This window comes from Pinus tabuliformis, chromosome 2_2, assembly GCF_031772625.1.
Source record: "Pinus tabuliformis cultivar Carrire ecotype Pingquan chromosome 2_2, CPIR1, whole genome shotgun sequence".
Taxonomy (NCBI): Eukaryota; Viridiplantae; Streptophyta; class Pinopsida; order Pinales; family Pinaceae; genus Pinus; species Pinus tabuliformis.
This window is the reverse complement of record NC_142300.1, coordinates 1,273,615,041-1,273,633,741: the sequence shown is the minus strand read 5'-3', so window position 1 is coordinate 1,273,633,741 and position 18,701 is coordinate 1,273,615,041. Positions and strand designations below refer to the sequence as shown.

Here is an 18,701-nt window from a genome sequence, read left to right as displayed (position 1 = left end):
CAAACCAATGGGCTTGGGTGGAATCATGAATGATGGAACCCTAACTCATGACGACAATTTCAACTATAATTGACAATAAAATTTCTATGGGGTTTTCACTAAGTCCCCTCGTTATATCTTTGTCAGCTCTAACAAAGGCTGAACTCTGTCTTATTCACACATCTTATTTGAACTCATCTCGTTGCAAATTTTTCACATAAGACTCCCATTACTACTTATAATTTGCATCAACTACTCTAACTCTAGTCATTCACACGTCTTTTGTCAAGACCTCACATGCATGGACTCAACACTCATTCAAAAAGTATTCACACATACCCCTACTTGCATAAGGATTAATTGTTTTTGTTGATAATCTTCTACCACGACTTCACTAATTCAATCCTTCTAGAGTATAAACACATCAATTGAACATAGAGATCAAACAAAAATAAAGAGGGTAATTTCAGATAATTCTCATTAGCACAAGATCTGTACAATATGACCTAATTTACATAATTATTGGCCCTTTCCTCTCTTCCTCTTAGACCTCACTTGGTCCCTTAGACTCTCTTGGTTATCTCCTATTCTTTTCTCTCCTCTCCTATCCTCTTCTCTTTACATATTTGTCCATATACAATAGAGTATTTTTTTTTAGATCCAGTAAAGGCAGATATAGTCTTCTATACAAGGAAAAGATCAAATCTAAGCCTAAAATCACCAACTCCTAAACAAATTTCTCCAAATAGTGCATTACATGTGGATGAGGGAATAATTCTTCATTTCCTAAATAAATCTCTATTTGCACTAGAAAATCAAATCCCTATCTTTAATTACATTAATTTGACTTAAATTAAATTAAGGGAACCACTTCCTTTAGTAAATGTGGCAAGACCTCATAGGTTTTATTGACTTGAAAAAAATGCTCCTGCATCAAATCTACTATTTTGAAAATAAAATTCAAAAGTATGTTTATGAGAGAGAGTTCAAAGATGATTTAAAATCTACTATTTTGAAAATAAAAGTTAGATGTAAGTTTATGAGAGAGATTTTCAAGATGATTCAAAATCTATTATTTTTGTCTCCAACCTAGTATGAAACAGATATTGTAAGTTTATGTTATGTTATGTAAACATTTTGACTTGGTCAAATTATATAAAAATAAAAATAAATTAAAAATAATAATTATAATTATAATTATCAATTAATTTCAATGAGGGAATCATTCATCATTTCCTAAATAAATCTCTATTTAACTAAAAAATCAAATCTCTATCTTTAATTACATTAATTTGACTCAAATTAAAATAATAGATCCCAATCCCTTTAGTAAATGTGGTAGGAGCTTATATGTCTTGTTGACTTGAAAAAATGCTCCTGCATCAAAATCTATTATTTTGAAAATAAAAATCAAAAGTATGTTTATGAGAGAGAGTTCAAAGATGATTTAAAAACTATTATTTTGAAAATAAAAGTCAAATGTAAGTTTATAAGAGAGACTTTTAAGATTATTCAAAATCTATTATTTTTGCATCAAGATGTTCTCTATCTAGTAAGGTTATGTTATGTCATGTAAACATTTTGACTTTGTCATGTAAATTACATAAAAATAAAATAAAATAAAAAATTATTAAGTATAATTATTAATTAAAACATTTTGAATTAGTGAAATCGCATAAAAAATAAAATAAAATAAAATAATAATTGTAACAACTAATTATTCTTGTCTTGTCTTGTCTTGTCTTGTCATGTCATGTCCTGTGTTGTTATATAAACAAAAATAATAAAATAATAAAAATAAAATAACCATACGTTAAAATAAAAATAACGTATTGAGCCATGGTATTCATCCATGGTATTAACTCATGATATTTATGTGGAATATAACTTATTTAAAGGGGGGAAGACCAACCTAGATCCATTTTATATCTGTATCTACCAAGAGCCAAGAGCAATCAAATCTTTTTTCACTATAAAAGAGGTTTACACCTTAAGAGATTTGATCATATTGACGCTTCATGGCGCTTAACGCTTGATAGATCTGGAGTTAAGATGGATCTAGGTTGGTGAAATTAAAAGTTAAAAGTAAGTTTGTGACATATAGTATCGATGTTCTAAATCATATTGTAAATTTTGACCTCCTAAACGACCATGAACTTGACTTTGACCATAGACCACTAACCTTAACTCTAAACTTGACATTCACACTAGCCACACGTAAAAGAATTGTGAGAGTCAAAGGCACATCTGTTTCGACAAAAGTAAAATGGATCTCTTCTTAAAGGATTTAAATAGGATTTTAGATTTCCTAACATATACTGATAACATTGATCACGTTTACCACAATTTTACTACAACCCTTTCCACTACCATTAACAAGTTCTATATTGAGATGTCTTATAAAAAGAATAATAGATTTTCCAACCCTTGTTATGATAATGATTATAAAATTGCTAGGAGAGCGAGTAGAGGTGCTCCTAACAAAGATGCAAAGCTTGATAAAATAAATATGTATAAATCTCTTATCAAAAGGAAGAAAGAATAATAAATAAATAGGAGACAAGTACATCTCCTTCACCTTTCTAAAGTCGAGCACATAAAGTTTTGGAAAAATATTCTTGTTCGTAAAGCAAATGAAAATAATTCGATCTCATTAAAGAAATGGGATATCTATCTTAATAATCTTTATGATTCCCCTGATGCCATGGGCACCATCTTGAACACTCCTATTGAGGAGGATATATTTTCTTTAGAAGATGTTGAGTTCAAGATTAAATAACTCACTAATGGGAAAGTTAGGGATATTGAAGGCTATGAAGCTAAAATTCTCAAAATGGGAAGGTTTGTCCTCATCCCTCATATACATAGACTCCTTAATTTGGCAATAAAACAAGGCTTCCCTAATCCTTGAATGTGAGCCTTATTGTGTCGATCTTTAAAAGAGGGGATAAAAATAGCCCCTCTAACTATAGGACCATTATGATAGCCACATTTTAGCCAAGTTGTATGGACTCATTTTGGAAAAGAAGATTAGCCTTGCTTGAAATCTATGGTAAAAGAGATAAAGGACAAGCTGGATTTGGGAGACATCACTCAACTATAAACCATCTTGTTACTCTGAGGATCATTGCAGAGGAATGTTGCAATAATAAAACTGATCTCTTCTGCTATTTTGGTGACTTTAGAAAATCTTTTGACATCGTTCCTCGAGATAAGCTATGGAAGAGGGTAGAAAAGATAATGGTTCCTCTCAAGTTAAGGGTTGTTGTGACTAGGCTATACGATAATGTTATTTCCAAGCTTAGGACCATCGAGGATTGGTCAGAAGAAATTAACTGCACATCAGAGTTAAGCAAGGGTATCCCTTATCCCCTACTCTTTTTGGAATTTACATTGATAAGCCTGAAAAGAGTGTTTAGAAGTTGTAAGATGTGATGACCCCATGCTCACTGGTATGGTCATTACTCTTCTCTTTTACGTTGATGATATCATTCTTTTAGCCAAGATCCATGACAATCTCGATAAGCAACTTGGAATCCTACAAGATTATTGCTCCAAGATGCATATGACTATTAATACCAACAATACTAAACTCATGATAATTTCATTTTTGATAATAACTACTTGGAGAAAGTTTCTCATACAAATATCTAGGAATCAACATTCATCATTAGCTCAATTAGAATTATAGCATTAAGAAAATGATAATTTGGAGGCTGTAAAGTTTATTATGGGATTGAAAACGATTGTATGTTGACATATCTTTGGGTATGGAGTAAAAAAAATTCCTCTTTGAGACTCTTGTCACCCATATTATTTTATAAGGATGTGAGGTTTGGGGATGCAGTGTATCTAGAGAATCGTGGAGGAACATTGAGTTGATCCAAAAACAATTTATAACCTACAACCTCAAGATTAAATGAAATACTCCCTACCCTATCCTCTTGATTGAAGCTAGCCTTTCCCCTATTGAAAGCATGGTTATGACTAGGTATCTCATGTATAAGAAGAAGTTATACAACATGGAAGCCAAGAAGTTTCCTAAAATTGCTTCTAACTCTAGCTAAAACCCCCACCTCTAGCTCAAGCGAGGTTGACACAAGGATGCCTAGTCCTGGCTAGACCATTGGGGGTAAAGGAGGAGATCATCTTGAAGAATAAGGATAATATTAAAAATATAATTACTTCTAAATCTAAGGATAAATTGTGGGTCGATAAGGAGTTAGAGGGGGAAATGAAGCTAAGGTATTATAAGGAGGTGATCAACCCCAATCTAAAAAAGTAAAATTATCTTTTTATCGTGACCAATACTAAGAAGAACATGAACATTGCCAATATAAGAACCAATTTTCATGAGGTTCATAGTGGAATCAGATGTTGATCAATTCCCAAAACACCTTGGGATGAAAGAATATGTCACATTTGTGATACTAAGGGGGTTGAAGATGAAAAACACATTCTCGTGAATTGTCGAGCTCTTACTCACGTTCGCTCTAATTTACAAAATCTTTGCCACAATACTAACCTTCTTGACTTATTACGTCATCATAACTATGGTGATCTAGGAACACTTATCTCCCTTTTTTTCTATTATAAAACAAAATGTTAAATAATCTCAATTAATCTCTTACTTTCTTAAGGCCCAATAAACTATATTTATCTTAGTTGATGTAAATCATCATCATTATCATCATAAATTTATATGGAAATTTTAATTTAATAATATTCAAATTTATTATTAAAAAAAAATATTTAAAATTTATTATTTTGAAAAAAGTAAGTGATAACAGATGTTATACAACACTTCAAAGTCGTAAGTATCTGAATAAAAGTATATAATTTTAAAATATTTGATATTTATAATTTTGATATGAAGTTATAAATTACAGTGGCATCGAGGTGGATTTAAATATAATTTTAATTTTTTTATAGTAAAGATAAATATTTAAATAAAGGATGTAGTTTTGAAAATTTTAATATTTTTAATTTTAATTAAATCATGAATCGTTGTAGAATAGACTTGGATTTAAATAATTTTCGCTATTAATTTTTTATTGGAAAATTTAATATTAAAATAATAAATTTTATTATTTTATAAATAACTATTTTATTTTTTTAAGTTGGAATGAGAATAAGTAATTTTATACCAGATATAATTATTTAAAATTTAATATTAAAATAATAAAATTTATTATGTTACAAATAATTATTTTATTTTTTAGGTTGGAATGAGAATAAGTAATTTTATATTAGATATAATTACTCTAAAAACAACATATATCTAAATACTTAAACTCACATAATTAAAAAAATAAATTATTTTATAAACCATTATTTTAATTATAAATTTAAATATATAATTTTAATAAATTATTAATTTTTTAAATTAAAAAAATTAATATATAATTAAAAAATAATAAAAATAATATTAAAATAATAAAATTATGATTCTATAAGTAACTGTTTTAATAATATTGGAAGCTTATATTTTAATAACATGAAAAGCTAAGCATTGTGGGTGATGAATAATTAATATGATATGGAAACCATTACAAAAGAGTGAGTCCAAAATTGTTCAAAGTTTTTGATTTAAAAACAATAATAATGATAGACTTTAGAAGAGATGGGGATGTCAGCAAAACACTTACGAATAATTTTATGAGGCCGGCCGCCCTAAGCTATAAAAAATATGAAAACGATAGATGAAAAAGCTGGCACTATGGGACTCCATTGTAATAAAAAATCATAATTTCATCTCACCATAAAGTTAATAATAATATTATAAAAAATAATATTTAAATATTTAAATATAATAATAAAATTCGTGAAGTTCAACCGAAAGAAGATCAACAGAAAGAAGTTACGGTTACAATGACGAAATATTATTTTGTATTTATTAGTCCAGAGGCACTCTTTAGTGTAGGTTAGGTATTTTTTTTTAATAAAATAAAATAAAAAAATATAAAATATAAAAAAAAATTTGTATTCAAGTTTCTGTGATCCATAATGAATTAAACAAAGTCTTTTGGTAGAAATCACATGAGAGAATTTTTTTTTGTCAAAGTGTTTCGAACCAATAAATGTGGTTCACAAATTAAAAAAAAATATTTATGTTTTTTGTATAATATTTTTAATCCATAATATTTTTTCATGATATTTCTTTAATGTGATTTATTTAAAGGTTAATAATTAAACAAATTTAAATTTGTCTTAATTTTGGATCCACCAAAAGTTGAAAAACCAAATCTTTTTTTAGTGTGAAAGATCAAGAAAGAGATTTGATCTCTTAGTGTTTGGTAGATCTAGAGTTAAGATGGATCTAGGTTGGTTAATAATGTAAAATTATAGATAAATGTCATTCTGAGGATTTGGTCAGCCTAATCACATTATTAATCAAATCCTAATGATGATATTAATCTAAAAGACATTTATCTACAATATGGATCACAAAAGTCTCAGATCTAATATAAAATTAATAATAATATTTTAAAAATAAATGCTATATTTTATATTAAACATAATAATAAATTACAATTACAATGATGAAATCTTTTGTATTTATTGTGCCTAGAGGCACTCTTCAACTCAATATGGAGTAGGTATTGTAATATTTAAAATAAAACAATATTAAATTAAATTAAAATATAAAAAATAAAAAACAAAAAAATTTCTAGTTATGGTTTTTTTCCTATGGTATTCTTAAACCATAGTTTTTTCCTATAGTATTTTTCTCTAATGTGATTTATTTAAAGGTTAATAATTAAACCAACTTAAATCCATCTTAAATTTGGATCTACCAAAGGTGGAGATCAAAACCTTTTTTAGTGTGAAAGATCAAGAGAGAGATTTTATCCTCCTGAGTAGCTCTGGAGTTAAGATAGAGCTACAATGATTAATAATAATATTTTAAAAATAAATACTATATTTTATATTAAACATAATAATAAACAAAATAAAATAATAGATAAGATAGTTAACCTTTAAAAGTTTAGTTGTACAAATTAAACAAATTAACATTATGATTTTTTTTTTAGAGAAGATTCTTGGGCGAAAATCACATTGAATCTCATTATGATTTTTTTAAATGTTTATCAAATTTTGAGTAAAATTGATCAGAAGAAATGCCAATAAAAAAGTCATTTCATCTATTAGTTAAAGTAGGCTTATTCACTAATTTAAATTCATTTCATCTATTAGAGTAGGCTAATCCACTAATTTAGAGTCATTTCATCTGTTAATTAGAGTAAGCTAATCCACCACTTTGAATACATAAAATATTCATATTTACAATGCATGTAATGCAAATACAAACCCTAATAAGTGATGGTAAGTAATGATTATCTTCATTGTTAACATCGCAATCAAGTTATGATAAACTTTACCACTGCTGTTTTAAAGAGAGAAAACCACTCAACTTTGCCATGGTTGCAATTAAGAGATAAAAGACTCATATTTGCGAGAGCGAAAGAAAGTAGATTAAATGAACCTCGAAGAAAACCTAGAGTTGTTAACAGAAGATAATGATCCAGTTTATTTAGAGATTGGAATGAGGACCTGCTTGATTTAGTCAACATGTGTACTTCTCTGCATGTGATGGCACAATATCTACCGAGAGCCGTACAAAAGAATTCAATTTTCTTGGTAAGAAATTCCACTGGGGGTTGATGAAACAAGAATCTTACATATTGGTTTATTAATTACCATTCCTGTATATAGAAAGTAGCAAAGATACAGTCCTAGAGGACACAAGTGGGACAATTGCATTGGCGAGAATAAATAGATAGAAATACGAAGACACGCACTCTATGTATCAGGGACAGAAAGTTTTTTAATGTTTTTTTGGGCGAGGACGACATGCATGAGTCAGTTCCAAGAACTGTGAGTGGAAAACACGACAAATAGAATTGAGCTTTCCAAGGCCAGGACAGGGAAGTGATCGCATTGAATACAGCTCAGTCCACAACTTGAGATCTGTAGCTCGAAGACTTGCAATCCAACCGTTAATATATACAGTAAGCTTGGGGAGCGTGCGACATGCATGACGAACGAACAGTATTTTGCTTGTGAATAGATTCCTTTTCTTCTAACATGGGTGGGGACACACAGTAACCAAGGCCAGCAAATAGTAATATAAGTCAGAAGTGCTGTCAATTCTAAAAGTCCTTTCAGTTTTCTTAGTTTTTATAAATGTTGGGAACCCAAATTTCCTTATATACACGTGAGTGTTCCAACTTCCCACTCGGCTCTTACCTTGCTTGGTTTCTACCACTGGGATTTTTGTTTCAATCCATTGGCCTGTTTTACAGTCATGAAAGGTGGGAAGGTGAAAGAGAAAGGAAAGTAGATTTCTGTGGTATATACATATTATATATATATATATTATATATAGTGAAAAGGATATATATATATAGATGGGGGCTATCCTCTTTCGGTATAGATTTTGGAGGGGGGAATGTTAACTCAGACTTTGGGTTTCGTTGTAATCAGGATCTTCAGTTCGATGCCCGTCTTCACGCACCCGGGGGGTTTCTATTTTGAGGTAGAGATCTATAATAGATTTCATCACCGAATCGTAAGGTGAGCAGATTTAGTAAGTACGTGTGATGCATTTCTTTTTTATTTTAGGGTTTGGAGGTTTTTTAGGGTTTGGCTGCTGTTCATGTCTCAATTCCATGGTGCCCCACAAATTTATTCTCTCCCTTGGATGTGGAGCTGTAAGCCAAAGGATTGCATTGGATAGCGTGTTGTGTTTTTACTCATTTTGAAAAAAAGTTGTTGATGGCCTTGTTTTTGCCCTGGTTTTTTTAGCAGGTATGTCTATGGGCGAGGATGCTTATAGGGTTTTTCTCTTTTATAATGAGATTCTGAGGTATGTATGTATGACTGTAAGTTTTGGCCTATGGAAGGCTGTTGTGAATATTTTTTGGAGAAAGAGTCAGGTTTGGGTGTGTTGGAGCTCCCTTCAGTCCAACCAAAGCTTGTGCAGCGGTGGTTCAGCTGCTGATTCATGCATTCTACTCCCCTGTCCGTGACTCTCCAGCAGCCTGAACAAATCAATCAATCGACCTGCATGACAGGATAGTGGTGTGCATGACGCAGGAGATGTACTGTCACTAAACACGCATTTCTTGGATTGAAGGGAGCTCCACTTGTCCTCATCATCTCTTTACGCAACTTGTTTATAGAATTTGTTTTGCTTTTAACCCATTTCATCTCTAACAATTTTATCTTCTGGATTTGTTTTGGGCTTGCTAACAACTGTTATGTGCCTTAAGCCCTGCATGTCAGTGTTCCAATTTTTATTATAGCTGAATCTTTGTTTGAGTCAAATAAGACTTAGGTTTAACTCGATTGATCTGCATCGTTATAGTTTCTGGTTTTTTATATTCTGGTTGTTCACTATGATCTAGTTAGAGTTCGATCGAAAAGAACGGCAAATCTAATGATTATTTGTTGAGTGGCTGATTGTAGTATGTTTCGTTCTGTGCAAGAGTTGGGCCGGTCGCTTTTACATGGTTATGAATTATATTGTTCTTTCATTTTAATTCCGATCTGTCCCTCAGCGATTGATCTATAGTTGATTGTAACCAGGTTATGTATGAACTGGCCAGAGTGATTGAAAAAGTTTCATTCTGTTACAAATAAAATACAATACCAATAATTAACGCTTCAGTGATATGAAATGGTTTGAGTTTATTTTTCTAGATCCATCTTATTGTTTTTTTTTCATCCATCTTATTGGATTTTTCAGTGATTTGAAATGGTTTAAGTTTTTTTTCTCGGATCTATTCAAACCGGATCTATTCAAACCATCCAGTGTGGTTCATCTTATCTTCAAAATAAATATGATTTATCTTCGTAATAAATAATGATAATTGGAAAACTTGATATAAAAAATTTCAATATTTTTTCAATATAATAAATCCGAAAGAAGAAGCTCGAAAAATACAGTACTTTTTTACTTGCAGGATATTCCATTGTAAAGGCTAAATCCTGCCCTCTGTTAACCTGACTTCTGGGCCAAATTTTACACTCTGGATCTCCAACCAATTGTAATATTTTCCTGCCCTCATTTTGGCCTTTCCCCAAGGTCATTGTTGTCTTGGTTATATAAATTCATACAGATACCATGACTATATTTGGAAACAAGGAGCAGCTTTCTTGGTATGGCGAGGTTCCCAAAACATTTTGGAGGCTGTGGACAGTTTCGTAAGGTACGAATTCAACTCGCTGTAAATGTACACGCAGGGTTTTTCTGAAATATTGTAGTGTTTTCAATGAATAGCAAGCATATTATAATATTTGGCAACATGATATTTTGGATATTTCTTTGAAATTGATCCATGTTGGGTAAAGAAGTTCGATGTTTCCTCCATTGCTTTCTTTCCTTTGGATCTTATTGGCATCTACATTTCTTTCGATTTATCAATCTTTATAACAAATACGTTTAAATAGATTCAAAGGTTAAATTGGAGTTAAAGTGGATTTAGGTATTTCTGTTTCGCTATTTCAATTTGTATGTATGAGGTTATGACCTGTGTCTAATTTCCACAGAAGTCTTGAAAATTGTGGTTCTCTTCCATCACAGACTTCACATATTACGAAGTCTTCACATGATAAACTGTTTCTTAAAAGATTTATGGTTCAATTACATAAATCTCTACAATATTGTCTTCACAAATTACAAATTCTTCGCATGATAAACTGTTTCTTAAAAAAATTATGGTTCAATTGCATAGATCTCTACAATATTGTCTTGTGCATAGCCTAATCCTGAATGCTTAATCAAGCATTTTTCTGAGAATTGTGATCCAGAACATCTAGTATTGTGGATGAATGTCTTTTTTCTGGAGAGTGAGTATAGTAAAACCAAACTAGTACAAATAAATGAAATGTAGCATGTTTGAAGTTAAGACAAATAAATGAAAATATAGCATGTTATCAGTTTAAATAAATATCTATCAATTTCCATAAATAAATATATATGATTAATTGTCAATTTGAAAAAAAAATTTGTGGTTAGTCTTTTTCATTTCTATAAAAGAACTTGTAAGAGTTGTGGTTCTCTTCTAGTTTTAAGTTTTTCCCTAATTTTTTATAAAATTGACTTATATATATGGTATTATCTTGGGTTTCAAAGTTTTATAATTTTCTGAGAAGGGTTTTAAGTTTTTCCTTAAATTATTATAAAATTGATTTTTATATGTATATGGTATTATCTTAGGTTTCAAAGTTTTATATTTTTCTGAAAATTGTGATTAAAATCTTGGATATTATAAATGAATACATTATTGTCATTTTTTTTTAATCTATAAATTTAATGTACAAAGGTTTAATCTTTGTTCTAAATTATAATTGACTTTAATCTTTGTTCTAAATTATAATTAACTTCTGATATTTTTTTTCGGAAATTGTAATTTTGGGTATATTTTAAATGAATGTTTTTGCTTTGAATTAAAAAATCCACATCATAAACTAATTGCTTATACATACCACTATCTTTTAATTTTAAAATTTATTTCTCTATAAATCTAACATGTTCTTTTTTTTAATCCAAAATTGGTCTATAACTCTATAAAGAAAATATGCATTAATATAAATTACAATGACATTAAAATTGAGATTAGCTTCAGAAAAACAAAAAAACTCAAAAGTTCAAATTTCATTATAAATGGCAAATTGCAATTAAATTAACCAGGTACAAATCATCTTCAAAATTTAAATTGTCTTCATCATATAGATGTATCTTTTAAACTTTAAAGAAATCAAATATAAAGCAAAAAAATTCAATATACTTTTGATGGGAGAATCATTCCTTATATTATTTATAAATCTGAACTATCTCAAAGTTTGTTTTACTGGGCAATAAATCATCTTAAGCTGGTTTCAAAATTTGTTCAACCAGAGTTTGTTTTACTCGGCAATAAACCATATCTTAAACTGTTTCAAAATTTGTTCAACCAGTAATAAATCCACAATCCATCTTAACCTTACCTGGATCAAAGCCACTGTTTTTATTATTTAAATCGCTAAACGTTATTAAAATGCCAAAAAAGATGTTAACAAAGTTAAGATATACCTGGTGCTCAATTATTTAGAGAGATTTGTATTCTACATTTTTAAACATTAGGGTAATTATGAAAAGAAAATCACAGATGGAATACCCTACATCTTTTCGGGTTTTAATTCTCTGTTAATTTTGGGCGTTAATCAGCAGGCATTAATTACTCTTGCGACAGGTTCTAGGTTAAATTCAAGAGCTTCTTTCATGTGCAGAAGTTAGAGCCTTGAGTGGCACGTCAGTTATTATACCCTCCGAGGATTTCCATTTAGATGCTTTAACGACGACTTCAGAGACACTCCTTCCAATCGCGTGCCATTCAATCCCTCGCCCAAACACATACTGATCTATCTACTAGAGTGGTCATATATCAAAGTAATCTCACTCTATTATATATTTTTTAAAGGTGGTTCACATATTACCTACATCTACCGTGAAAATCAACCAACTTGGTTTTTTTAAAGGTGGTTCATTGATATTTGGTGGTTGCTACATCCACGGGAAAAATCAACCAACTTCTGAGGCATCTATCCTCCAGCGAAACAAGCCAACCTGAAAGACCCGGCGGTTCTTGGCACGACCTGTCGTTAAGTGCGACGGCTTGTTGGTGAACGAGCGAGTTGGAGACATGGACGAAATGCGAGCTTGGACAGAAATGTGCGAAGGACATAATAATAATGCACATGAGGAAGTGAAGTGATGGAGTTTATATGGCGCGCCCACGGGCCGACCTACAACTTGGACAAAGGCCGACCGACGATGATGGCAAGTTTGCGAAGTATGTAGGGGCGTTCAACACATGGTGGACAAGTCGGCTTGGGCAGCTCGACTCGCCCTACCATCCATATATATACAACAAAGTTTTGTAGCGAAGAGTCATTCAATTCGAACGCTTTCATCTACGCATACAAGGAAGTGCAAAGTAGGAGGTGAAGCCGCAGCAAGAAGGAGGCGCAGCTCTATGCGCCCAACCTTGGGCAAGGCCGCACGGTGAACATCGCACAAGTGTTGTATCGGGTGAAGGCGCGGGTGGAGGTCTCCCGCCGTTCGAAGGAAAACGCGGAGGTGTCTTCGGGTGACTTAGGTAAGTCGCCCGCCCACTGTGCGAAGTGTGAAGGGTGACTTTGGTGAGGTCGCCCACCCACTGTGCGAACTGTGAAGGGTGACTTGGGTGAGGTTGCCTGCTTGTCAAAACGAAGTTTGGTTGAGGAGCGGTTGGTAGCTCGTGAGAGGGTGCGCCTGCCCAGCTCGGGCAAGGAACTTTGGTTGACACACGAAAGTGTGGAATACTGTAAAATTGGCTAAGTATCAAACTTGGTGTTTCCCAAGTATACTTGTAAAGCTTTGTAAACATTGTAAAGTTGAATAATATATTGATATCGGGCATACTCATTGTTTAGGGAGTTGCCCCTCTCTTTACACTGTGCAATTGTGTTTTTCATTTATAATTGTTGATGATAATGAATGTGTATGGGTGTTCATTGGTATAAAAGAAACATAATAATTACTTGGTTGAGAAACACAAACTAAGTAGGACAAGTGGTTAGGCGTAGTCCATGAACATAAGTATTGGTGAAAAGAAAGTGTTCGGTGGTGCCGCACCTCGCCAAGTGCGGTTGAAAGACTACAACAGGCCTGGGGATGTGACAGGTGGTATCAAAGTTCATATCTAGGTTGTTGAAGAAGTGTTGATCCCACTACACTATTGTGAGGTGGTATCAGAGCAGGTTCATAGTGGGTGAAGCCGGTGTATAGTGAAGCGCTGATACAAACCTTGACAGGTGGTATCAGAGCTCACGGTTGGAGCTGGTGAACAAAGAGAAGGTTGCGCGTGATGAAGTGCAGGTGTTCATATCTTTGGAAGTTGGTGATAGTGAAGCAAGTACTTGCAGGTGAAGGAAGTTGGTTTCACACAAGTGGAACAAGCACTGGTTCCGTTTGCAGCAAGGGACGCTGGTGGATGGTCGATACTTGATCACAAAGAAGGAAGAAGGAAGCAGAAATGGCAGGTGAATCTAGTCACAATGCGACTAAGGCTTTCATGAACAAGATACTAGAGAGAATGGAGGCATTGGAATCTTACTGGACTACAAAGATGGATCTAATCATGAAGGAACTAGAGGATCATGTGCAGAGGAGGGAAGAGTTTGATGAACTCCGAACTCGGCATGGGTACATTGATCTTAAGTGTATACAACTTGAAATTGAAGTCAAGGAGATTGCAGAGGTAAGGGATAAAGGTTTGGCAGAGATCTTGAAATTGCAGAAATCTTTTGATGGTGCAAATGATGAGATCGTAGTGTTGAAGAAGGCCGTGAGACATAACTCAAGTGGAGGAGTGTCTCATGTGAAAGTCAAGGAACCAGAATCTTATGATGGTACAAGAAGCGCAAAGACTCTTGGTAACTTTCTATGGGATATGGAGCAATACTTGGAACGCTTGGGTCTCTTTGATGATGAGACAAAAGTGGCTGTTCAATTCCTGACAAAAGATGCTAAGATGTGGTGGAGAAGACGGATGGATCAGATTGCCAATGGTAGTGCTGATGACATTACTTCTTGGGATGATATGAAGAAAGCTTTGCTGGCTCATTTCAGTCCTTAGGATGAAATGTGGGAAGCAAGGATGAAGATTAAGTTTATTAAGCAAACAGGGAACCTATAGACATATCAGCGGGAGTTTGCAAGAGCAGTTTTGGAACTTCCTGACATGGCAGAGAGGGACAAGGTGTTCAACTTCATTATTGGATTGAAACCTTGGGCACGTAATGAAGTGAAGGGGCAGAAGATTAAAACACTTGAGGAAGCTTTTGTTGCTGTGGACAGACTGGTGGAGCATTATGATGAGACTTCTGATGAGAGGAAGAATAAGTCCGATAAGTCGAAAGATAAGAAGAAAGATGATGCTTCGAAGTCGGATGAGAAGACGAAGAAGCCATTGAAGTGTTGGATTTGTGCTAAACCACATATGGTGAAGAATTGCCCTTCTAGACCGAAAGTGGCTACTATTGCACAATCTAATGCAAAGAAAGAAGAACCTTTTGTGGGGATGATGCAGATTCTTGGTGCTGCTGCTGCTACGGAAGTGGTCTCTCGGAGAGATCTTGAAAGGAACAACTTAGAGTATGTTCGGATGAAGATTGGAGGTATGGAGGTACTTACTATGGTAGATAGTGGAGCTACTCATAACTTCATGAGTGAAGATGTTGCAAGAAGAATTGGGCTGAAATTTGTCCCAGTGAAGGCACAAATGAAGACGGTGAATTCTTCTCCTGATTCGGTACTTGGTATAGCTGAAAGAGTGGACACAACACTAGGTGAATGGACTGGGAAAGTTGACTTTACTATAGTGCAGATTGATGACTATGAGGCTGTGCTAGGGATGGAATTCTTGAAACAATATTATGCTATGATTGTTCCACATTTGAAAAAGTTGTACATTTACGATGGAAGGGAAGATGTACCCATTGGTGTTCCAACTATTGGTGTGACAAACCCTGATTGTAAACTAGCAGTGATACAGATGGAGGATGAGAAACACATGGAAGACATGAGTAAGCGATTGTCTACTGTTGAGACAAAGCTTACCGAGTAGTCATTGGTTATCAAGACACTATCCGATAGTATCTTGGATCTGTCAAGAAGGCTAGAAGAAGTGGAGGATGATGATGACGAGGAGGCTTATGTGAGACCGAATGTCCGAGAGGAGGAGCGGGTTACATATCTACAGAGGATGGAGATAGAGGATTTTGACATATGGATTGAGCTTATTAGTGAGGGTGAGCCTTCAGGCTCTACTCCCTCTACATCTTCTTAGATGACATAGAAGATGGGGCTCATTGTTGTTGCTCATGGCAGTGAGTCCTTAAAACAGGCTAGCAGGTATGCCAGATGGTGCAGGAATGGTTCGACATTAAGCATCATGACATGTTGCAAATGGGATGGAGTTTCCATGGACCTGAGCATGGGAGAGATTCTTGGTGAGTCCAGGATGTGGTAGAATCTGAGATAGACTGATGAAGGCATAAGGATGGGCATTCTTATGATTTGAGCGTGACAGTTGGACTGATCACCCGACTAGTTCAAGTCATGGGGGCTAGCAGTGTACCAGAGAGATGTTGACATCAGGCAGGCAGGAAGGAGGATAGTTCACAGGATGGGACAACACATGATGGAGATGGTGATTCTACATATGTTGCAGGGATGTTTGCAGTATGTGGAGTCGTCGCTATCATGGACCAAGGATGAGACAATTATTGATGATGATCTTGGTGGATGGCTACTAAGATGGGTCGAGGACGACAACGATTTCAGGTGTAGGAGGATGTAAGGACCTGTGGTTCTTGGCACGACCTTCGGTTAAGTGCGATGGCTTGTTGGTGAACGAGCGAGATGGAGACATGGACGAAATGCGAGCTTGGACAGAAATGTGCGAAGGACATAATAATAATGTGCATGAGGAAGTGAAGCGATGGAGTTTATATGGCGTGGGGAGCATTGGCTCAACCCACGGGCCGACCTACGACTTGGACAAAGGCCGACCGACGATGATGGCAAGTTTGCGAAGTATGTAGGGGCGTTCAACACATGGTGGACGAGTCGGCTTGGGCAGCTCGACTCGCCCTACCATCCATATATATACAACGAAGTTTTGTAGCAAAGAGTCATTCAATTCGAACGCTCTCATTTATGCATACAAGGAAGTGCGAAGTAGGAGGTAAAGCCACAGCAAGAAGGAAGCACAGCTCTATGCGCCCAACTTTGGGCAAGGCTGCATGGTGAACATCGCACAAGTGTTGTATCAGGTGAAGGCGCGGGTGGAGGTCGCCCGTCGTTCGAAGGAAAACGTAGAGGTGTCTTCGGATGACTTGGGTAAGTCGCTCTCCTGCCGTGCGAAGTGTGAAGGGTGACTTGGGTGAGGTCGCCCACCTGTCGAAACGAAGTTTGGTTGAGGAGTGGTTGGTAGCTCGTGAGAGGGCTGCAAGGAACTTTGGTTGACACACGAAGGTGTGGAATATTGTAAAATTGGCTAAGTATAAAACTTGGTGTTTCCCAAGTATACTTGTAAAGCTTTGTAAACATTGTAAAGTTGAATAATATATTGATATCAAGGATACTCATTGTTTAGGGAGTTGCCTCTCTCTTTATACTGTGCAATTGTGTTTTTAATTTATAATTGTTGATGATAATGAATGTGTATGGGTGTTCTTGGTATAAAAGAAACATAATAATTACTTGGTTGAGAAACACAAACTAAGTAGGACAAGTGGTTAGGCGTAGTCCATGAACATAAGTATTGGTGAAAAGAAAGTGTTCGGTGGTGCCGCACTTCGCCAAGTGCGGTTGAAATACTACCGTAGGCTTGGGGGCGTGACACAACCCAAAGGGATCTACCCTCGGGCCAAATAAGCCAACTCAAATGGATATACCCCCCACCAAACAAGCAGAGTCTAATCCCAAGGGCCTCGAGGAGATTTGACCCCGTGACCTCCCAACTGGCGAGATACTCTATTATATTTTTGTTAGGATTATGCACTATATTTTCAAATTTTAGTGACTTGTGTATATATAAAGTGATCATTATTTTGTAAGCTTGGCAGGACTACATATTCATCATGTTTAATATATAGCCCCCTTTGGGGCGGGGAATTGAACCAGTGACTTCACAGAGTGTCTTAACTAATGTTTTAAAACTCCGAATCCGACTCTGTATCCACTCAGCCGGCTCGATTTCAATGATTCGGTCGTTGTAAAAAATACATTAAATATCTATTTTTTATAAAAACACATAATTTGAAAGATTTTCATTAATGTTTTCAAACACACAACATTAGAATATAGATAGAAGACAACATATGATCAAAGTAGGCTCATGAATATATCCATTATATCAAAATGGGACACAGTGCACTATCCAATACATACACGATGATGATATAGAGATCAAAGCAAAAACACATAACCAAGGAGGCTAGAAATGGCCTCTACAACAAAAGTTTGTGACCAGTACTACTGGCTACTGTTAGAGTTGCCAACATCATCTGGCTCAGTGTTACTTGAGAGCGGGAGCGACATTTTCAGAAGCTCCCAGTTTGGGAGCGAATCCTGGAGGAGTTCGACAACCAATGTCACTAATATCAAGGTACATAGAGGGATTGGTGCTCTTGATTAAATACGAGTTCCATACCCTAATACATGACAAAATTCAATGGAAACATTGCAATCCCCCAATCTTGAAATCCTGAAAACTGCTAAGTCTGCTGGATTTTGAATGAAATTTAAAATTCTACTTTCTCCATATGAAATCTAATGAGGCCGGAACCACTCTCAAACATCCCGACTCATTTCATAGTAATGTTAAAAATTTAAGAATTTAACATTACCATGAATAACATATCAATACTAGGGATTAGAGTCAAACAGGGAAACCCATGAGTCAGACAGGGAAGCCCAAGGAGTCCCCCACACTCAGCAAAAAAAAAAAAAAAAAAAAAAACAATTTTTTGGGGTTCACTGGCGCTGTCCGTAACCTGACCAGGTTGATATGGATTCGGCCGAGCTAGCCGAGTTGTGTGTTGTTACACAACTCCGCTGACTCGGTATTAACCCGGTCGGCTGAACCTGTTCAATGGCTGGGTCAATTTTTTTTTTACCGACTCAG

General features: G+C 34.6%; 1 long non-coding RNA gene across 1 annotated transcript; it reads left to right on the top strand.

Moving 5' to 3' along the window:
- Positions 1-8,320: 8,320 nt before the first annotated feature.
- On the top strand, positions 8,321-9,680 carry LOC149198124 (uncharacterized). The gene is made up of 2 exons (XR_016254250.1): positions 8,321-8,556; positions 8,788-9,680. It is a non-coding gene; the product is annotated as an uncharacterized LOC149198124 (long non-coding RNA).
- Positions 9,681-18,701: the final 9,021 nt, after the last annotated feature.